Source organism: Rhyacophila brunnea, unplaced genomic scaffold, assembly GCF_057557595.1.
Source record: "Rhyacophila brunnea isolate RB1 unplaced genomic scaffold, BYU_Rbru_1.0 scaffold_136, whole genome shotgun sequence".
Classification (NCBI taxonomy): Eukaryota; Metazoa; Arthropoda; class Insecta; order Trichoptera; family Rhyacophilidae; genus Rhyacophila; species Rhyacophila brunnea.
Genome location: NW_028232792.1, coordinates 501,973 through 510,766, shown reverse-complemented (window position 1 = coordinate 510,766; position 8,794 = coordinate 501,973).

The following is an 8,794-nucleotide window of genomic DNA, read 5'->3' as shown; positions in this document are numbered from 1 at the left end:
GAGTGATAAGAACTTCCGGTTCTCTTTCGTCAGAGCTCTAGTCTGGGGGGCCAGGCTCAGGGAGGGGGGCGTGGCAGATCAACCAGATAAGTGAGATAAACACAAATTACAAATTTTCTCTAATGGTTAAAAAAATATATTACTACGGTGTACTAATATTTTTAAATATCCGATTGGGGAGTGTTTCTATTAATATATACAAAAATTAGCTAAATATACAATGAATATCATTTATATTACCTCGAACACCATTTGAAAAACACTACCTACTTTAGAGTATCACACTGTCTTTAACCTTAGCGATAGGTAAGGGGCCCGCTTCAGCATATGGGTGCATATTTTTATGTATAAATTGTTTTACCTGTGGTGTGCCGCGGAATTCTGGGAATACCTTTGGTGTGCCATGGGTGAGAAAAGGTTGCGGAGCACTGATATATATGTCGAAAAACCGAAAGTATATTCTATTTTTTTCTATTCTTTTTGAGTCATTTTTTGCGATCCGACTATCGCCTTTTGGCATCTTCAAACACAAACAATGGTGAATACACACTGTCATCTGATACAATTAATTCCTGTTTATTTGGTAAATTTATATTTATGAATTTAAATTCAAATTCCATCAAGTACCCTTGGTCGATTTTATAATTTGATTATATATTGGATAATATGTAAGTTAAAGTTTAAAAAAGACTTTTCGGTTCATATGGTGTGAATGTAGGTGTAGAATGTACGCTTCATAACTTTGCACCCCGGCTCTAGGATGGAAATGATGTACCTACTTAATATATTTTATTTTTATTATGTTTATATTTTTTTATTAAAGAAAACAAACAGTTACATAGACTAAAAATATGTATAAAATAGACTAGAAAAAGATATTGAACAAGCAAAGTTTCCAAATAAATTATAATAGTTATAGTTAATCATATTATAATTTAAATACAGAGAAATTAGATAAAGAGATAAATGAGAAAGAATATTGAATAATTATAGACAAAAAAAAAACAGTTTTTATGTAGCTACCTTTATAAATATAAGTAAGATAAGTATACAATATTATATGTGCGTTAAGAATTAATTATTGAAATTTAAAGATATTATTTTTACATAATATATATTTATTTAGAACTACATATTATATTAATACAAGTGAATATCATTTGGTATAATTTTATGCGACGTAATAAAGAAAAGAGGCGTATCAGTGTAGTAAAAAGTGCAAAGTTATAAAACGTATACCTACTTTACATCACTTCGCACTATCTATGCTTTGTGAAAATAATACCACAAATACACCAGACGCGCGCGGTAAGCTCATGATGGTTTGAGACACCCGCTACTCGCTCGTTTACCGTGTTGGCGCCCGTCCATTCAGTGCGGACACCTCTATGCGCGCAGTATGGGAAGAGCCCGCCGCATATACGATCTTGCCTGCGTCGAGCTAGACGCGCCAAAACAACACGCGCGAACACCCGTCCCCGCGCGTTGTCTACGGACACGTCGAGACGTGTTCATACGTTTGAGTTGCCCGCCCCGCCGCCGCCCCGCGCCCGCCAAACCACCACGGACGAGCACTAAATACGATGTCATAGGTGTCATACAATATGTATGTAAAAATGTTGGAATGGCATAGATTTGATCATAGACACTAAAACGCTCTTAGCATATATGTGCCCGATCGTCATATAGTCTATTTGAACCTTTAATTACATTAAATACAATATCCTCGCTATTATTTATATCTACAGGTAGCGTATTTAAGTTTTAAAATCAATGGACATAGGTATATATTGTGTACCTTCAGACAGTCGACAGTGCCTAACATTTCATAATGATTTGTGGTATCTGGCCACCGCGGAGTTCTTGACGAAGTGCATTCTGTACGTCCAGTTTTGCGCCACTTTTTCGAACACTGCTGGCCGTATATTACAAATAGCACCTACAATCCTAGCCACTCAGGAATTATTCCATATTTGTCGAATCGCACGACTTTGGAAGCAAATTGACAGGGTCATATCATAAATAAATCTTATTCAATAAGTCGGTGGTTGCGGTCGTATCCTGATACGTAGTTTCATCCTGTTGACACCACATTCTGTCCGGATCAATGCCATACATATTTGCGACAGCAACAAATATCATTGATCATGGGCCAATGCCTTATGATCTCCATTGACCGTAACGCGAGCTCTCGCTTCTTTTTTAATAAATAAGGTTCGATGATTCTACCAGCATGTAAACCGCATAAGCTAGTGTTTTATTTTTATGTAAAGAAATCTCTAGGGCCTTTTCCAGATTAGACCCCATATGCGCCAATTTTGTTTATTAACAAACCCGTTTAGCCCAAAATAAACGTCATCGCTTAAGTAAAACAATTATATCTTTGAATCGCTGTTCGATCGTCACTCTATTCATGATTTGCCGGTCTAAATACTGATCATAAGTGTCAAAAAGTATGCGCAGTATTACAGGTGAGTTTGACGATTAACCCTTTCGTATGTTCTATCTAATCAAAAAATAAAACTCTTTTTTTCCGTTGTGGAATCTTGAAAACAGAGAGGTAATGGTATTTCATGCGAATCGAGTTGAAATATCACGAAATCGGTGATTTAATGTAGTACCTAATTATAATATATCACCTGCCATAAAATACAAAATCTTGATTGTCTTTCTCATCTTTACTAGTGCAGTGGATAAAAATTCACCTCTTAAGTAAGATATCTTTTGTCCACTTCTTGCATGTAGCGTGTATTTTTAGTATGGATAAGTGATTGCACCCCTCTCCCTACTATACTTTAGATTATACAATCAAAAGTTTATGGAAAACCTCACACTGCTATTCATTCATTAATGACCAATAGTTAATAGGCGAAAGCGGGATGTGCCGCAAGAGTGGGCAAGCCAAACGTTATTAATTTAATTTACAAATTAATTATAGTGATATTTAATAATAATATTCCAATTTCACGAAATATTGAAATCAACCGTAGAAAAAATCCGTAGAACTGGATATAGTAATTTTGAGTTTCGTCGTCTAATAATCATTCCCACACCCCACAACACTTTCTCCAATATGGAGTAGTATCGTGTAGTGAGTGTTCTATTAAATCATGTGGAATTTCGAAGTATGATAATATATTAAAATATTGTTTATACTATTGATCGAGGTTGTCTGATGAGATTTGAATATTTTTTGTGACCTTTGTTTCGCCTTTAAGCTAGGCAGGTGACAGTCACCAAGATTCGACATGCTCAGCTATGTGATCTGGGGGTCACCTATGTGAGGATCTTGGAGTACATAGTGGAAACACTTGATGCTTGTGCTTCACTACAGTTATTTTAACGAATAAAACTCACGTTCAGTATAACGATATTTATTGTCAATGGTACTACTATTATTCTATGGTCAAGGTCACATATAATTTATATATTGTATAATATAGTTCTTAGAAAAACCGTAAAAAAAAATATATATAGTTTATATTTATAATTATACGAACTTATTCGTAGAATTTTATAAATATTAAAGTCCAAATTTATTTATATATATTTATTTATTTAATTTTTATTAACTTATAAAAGTCTTATTAATGTCTTAATATTATAGAGTCGCTAATTAGAAAGTTGAAGAACCGCACACGTAATTAGGATGTACTCGCGGCCATCAGGTTTGACCATAAAAAGACGAGATACGCTGGGCGGATTAATGTTTTACCTCTCAAATAGTTACATCTTGAATAATAGAAGTTAATAGTTTACATACATTATGAACCCTTAGCTCATCGACTGGACTTGTAAGGATGCACGTTTAAACTTTATGGTTATATCGTCCAGTTTTGAGCTTTACAAACTATGATTTTTCATCTCTACTTATGTTCGGACATACTCGTCTAAATGATAGATACAATGTTATAAAGGCTTAAGGTTATCTTAGTCTATTAGTTAATATTATTATGTTCGCCTTCTATCTATGTTTATATAAATCAATTATGGCATCACAAATAATTAATCTGCAAGGAAATTTTGATTAATTCTGTTTTAGCATTACGGTATTATCTCGTTCACTCGTGTGGAGTTTATCTATGGAAAATTGCCCACCTAGTGTGTGCTCTTTCCACTTACTGCACCTTATACTTCAAACAAAACGTATGTGGAAAATTGGCCGGAGCGCTGGCTCTGTCTGACATACGGAGTTATATAGCAATTATAAGAAAGAAAGCTTGCACTATATTAATAAATTTACGTAAACTTGCATAATGATAAAATATGCTGCTTTTTACATGATTCTATATAACAACTACGTATTCTGATACGTCATTTGATTATAATGTAATGGCAATTATATAATGATTATTAATTTAATCGAATCTATACATTGAGTAATGGCATATTAAATTTGCTCGGTGATCTTATGTTAACAATACAATTAAACATTTAAATACATAATATTTCGTTATGCATACGAGTAATACCTTTACATTTATTTAATTAATCCTATATACTATACTACATCTATAATACTTACCGCTTAGGTCGACTCTTGGCATCCACAGGCCATCCTGAGTAGTTGCTTAACCGGTCAGTATGAACTGCGGGACTTACTCCTTGGTTCTTACTTTGGTTTTGTTATGGGTGGTAAATGTAATTTTATTTAGCGACTCAATTTATTATAAGGCAGTTATGTCGTCAAAATTTCACCTCCAAGAACACAGGTGTCACAGGCCTATGCACACTCTCCAATGACACTATTGTCATTTTACTCTCATTTCGTTATTTAAAAATGTCGGCAGATGCTGAAAAGCAAAGTGAAAACATATATCAAATGGAATATTATAACACATAACAATTTTATTGATAATATTGTATTTTTTTCTAGGTTTCTACCAAGGGATTTTTCTCAGAGCATCACGATACAGGCGACAGTCAACAATACTCAGATGATGGAATCCAGGATAGAATGATGCAGTATTCAAAAGTCACGATAGATGAGAAAGACATTAAAAAAGAAATCTTAGAACGAGATACGCCGAAGGAACTTCGCCTTATATTAAGAAGGGAAATCCATTTCTCACGTAATTTGATTTGCTGCATTTGTAGCGCAGTCTTTGGTAGCAGAAGTGCTCTAAAAACTCACAAAATTACTCACACGGACGTAATTGATGATCAAAATCAAGTCACAGTATTTTCTCAACATAGTAATATTATCTATGCCTTCAATGGATCCCATCGCACATGGGCATTGAGGGAAATGAAAGGGCAGATGATCTGGCAAAGGAAGCCGGCCATTCAGGGGTACCACATCAGTGGATACCAGAAAACCTGGACTGGAATGAGGCTATAAAAAAAATGTGCCATAGTATGTGGATAGATTTTCACCATAGGGCATCATTAGAAAAGGGGAAATGGAGTTAGTCAATTCTACCATCACCACGAGAGGTGCCCTGGTTTGTAGAGTCTTCTTTGACGAGGAATGAGCTTAAGTTAATACTGAGGCTAAGAACAGGGCACACCATGGGCAAAAAATTTGATGTCCTCATGGGAAGAAGCGAATCGCAGCTCTGCGATGAATGTCATGTTTTAGAGGACATTGTACATATAGCACTGCAATGCCCCAAATATGAAATTCACAGAGTACAGCTGCGAATTGCAGATATCTATGAGAATGTCGACGAATTGAAGGGTGTCCTGGCGGTGGGTAAGACGGAAGAGCTAGGCAAAATTGTAAAGTTATTTAACAGAATAGGAGTGAGGACCTGATCGACGGATCCCCTTCTAGAAGAGAAGAGGCGATATGACAGCGAGTCGCAATCAAAGCCTCGGTAAAATCACAAAAAAAAAAAAAAAAAAGGAAATAAAAATGTAAGTACTGGTGAAAAAACTTATAAATGCAGTGTATGTTCATACAGATGCTTCCGACTTGATCATCTTAAGATTCATAAAATGACACATACTGGTGAAAAACCTTATAAATGCAGTGTATGTTCATATAGATGCTTGCGACTTGGTGATCTTAAGATACATAAAATGACACATACTGTTGAAAAACCCTTTAAATGCAATGTATGTTTATATAAATATTCGAAATCTAGTCAGCTCAAAACACATAAAATGAAACATACTGGTGAAAAACCTTATAAATGCAGTGTATGTTCATATAGATGCTCGCAACTTGGAAATCTTAAAGCACATAAAATGACACATACTGGTGAAAAACCTTATAAATGTAATGTATGTTCATATAGATGCTTGCGACTTGGTGATCTTAAAAAACATAAAATGACACATACTGGTGAAAAACCTTATAAATGCAATGTATGTTCATATAGATGCTCGCGAATTGGTAATCTCAAAGAACATGAAACGAGACATAGTGGTGAAAAACCTTATAAATGCAATGTATGTTCATATAGATGCTCGAAACATGTAAATCTCAAAACACATAAAATGACACATACTGGTGAAAAACCCTTTAAATGCGATGTTTGTTATTATAAATCCTCGACTTCTAGTAATCTCAAAACACATAAAATGACACATACTCGTGAAAAACCTTATAAATGCGGTGTATGTTCATATAGATGCTTGCGACTTGGTGATCTTAAGATACATAAAATGACACATACTGTTGAAAAACCCTTTAAATGCAATGTATGTTTATATAAATATTCGAAATCTAGTCAGCTCAAAACACATAAAATGACACATACTAGTGAAAAACCTTATAAATGCAGTGTATGTTCATATAGATGCTCGCAACTTGGAAATCTTAAAGCACATAAAATTACACATACTGGTGAAAAACCTTATAAATGTAATGTATGTTCATATAGATGCTTGCGACTTGGTGATCTAAAAAAACATAAAATGACACATACTGGTGAAAAACCTTATAAATGCAATATATCTACGTTTATGTCGAAGCTCGACAGCTAGTAGTCTTAAAAAACACAAAGACATACTAGTGTTATAGCTTTCTAATTATAACGTATGTTCGTATAGATACTCGCAAACTTATCCATTATTTTATATTTATGTTATGACGTTTATGAAGACGTACCACTTATGCAGTCTGTCAAACATCATGTTGGTAGTATTGGCCACTTGTATTTATGTGACAAATTAGTATTTATGGCATTGACACTAGGGAATTGAATCACAGGATCCCTCCCGGACAATTTTCGATACCTATGAATTTCGTAATTAGTAAACATTATCCCGAATCTTTCGGGGTTTATTTTTTCATCAATCACAATCAATCGGTATGTATACAAAATCATTATGTTAGTGACGTGTATGTACCTGCACACGTCACATGTGGAATCACCGTTTGCTTGCGGATAATAAATAACTAGAGAGGATATGACCTATTGTTGTAGGTTGTGAAGGTATAACGTATATTATTTGTATTTAGAAGATTACTTCGTGTGTGTGATAATATAATGTTCGGGGCACGATTAAATGAAACAGTTTTGATATGGATTGTTATATTGTCCTAAAACATTTAAGATTAACATTAATTAAATTTTATGCGGAGTTGCTCGCATGATTGACTGTACTGTTGAAGGCCGGATTTGCAACTGAATTGTTGACTCGTTTCATTATTATTGTCTATGGTCGATCAATGACCATAGACAACAACTTGACATTTGTAGAGCTAAAATATAAAACCTCTACATAACCATTCTTGATGCTATACGTAATTGTAACAACATTAGAATAATAATAAATCCGATTAATAACAACCAGTTAGACGTCACTTAGGTCATTGCACGCGAGCAGAGATAATTACTACATTTAAATAGCATGCTAATTATATCGAATGGCCACTTCACTGTTACGCGCTTGGTGCGTCCATTGATTTAAACCTATGTTATTAATTCCAAAATTCCATTCTGGTTAGTTTTAAATAAACTAGGTTCACACGTCATAATCTTTGAATATTTTTATTTCTGTAAGGGTATAATTGCCCTTACAGAATAACCTAAATGTATTCAACATAACACTTCAGAATTTCAATCATACTTTTATATTTTCAATCAAAAAAAAATACCAATCCCTAGATAGTCAAATTATTGTAATCGCGGGATCAAAATTTTAGCTCGGGATTGGTTTCCCTAATTGACACATAGGAATGACGAGATATTTTTTACTTTATAACTAACATTAGTAATTATTTTGCAAGCACATGAATTGTGGTTAAGTTGGTAAAATCCACAAAAATATTAATATCGCTCTGTTTCCATTCCATTTCTTTACATGCTCAACAGTGGCAGTATTTTTTTATCTTTGCGATTATGTACTTACTTGAGTGCAGTGATAAATGGTTTTGCACAAAAAGCATAATTTTTTACTAAATTTAATGATGTGTAGTATTTATTATAGGCTCCTGTAATCTATATATCGTGACGGATTGTCTTTCTATACACTCTGCATATTGGAAAATAATATTGTTATAGTAATACGTCGTGTAAAATTCTTGTAGCTAATTTAATTTATTTATACTATATCTCAAGTAGGATTTTTTTTTTTATCAACTTTGTACTTAAGTAGTACTACCTAATCACCTAGAATTATTTTAAATGCCAACATTGAAAAGATCTGATGCTACATTCGTTATAACTATAGGTAGTGTTACGTTCCTGGACTTTGCTCTTATACCATTATCCATCCTTGAGTAATTATTTTGCGTAAACACGTTCCCTGACCTTGTAGTCAAAAGGCTTAAAACATATGATCGATTTCCTTCCTCAGATAAAAGTCGTATGTATTGCGTACTGAGCTGGTATACGAGGCG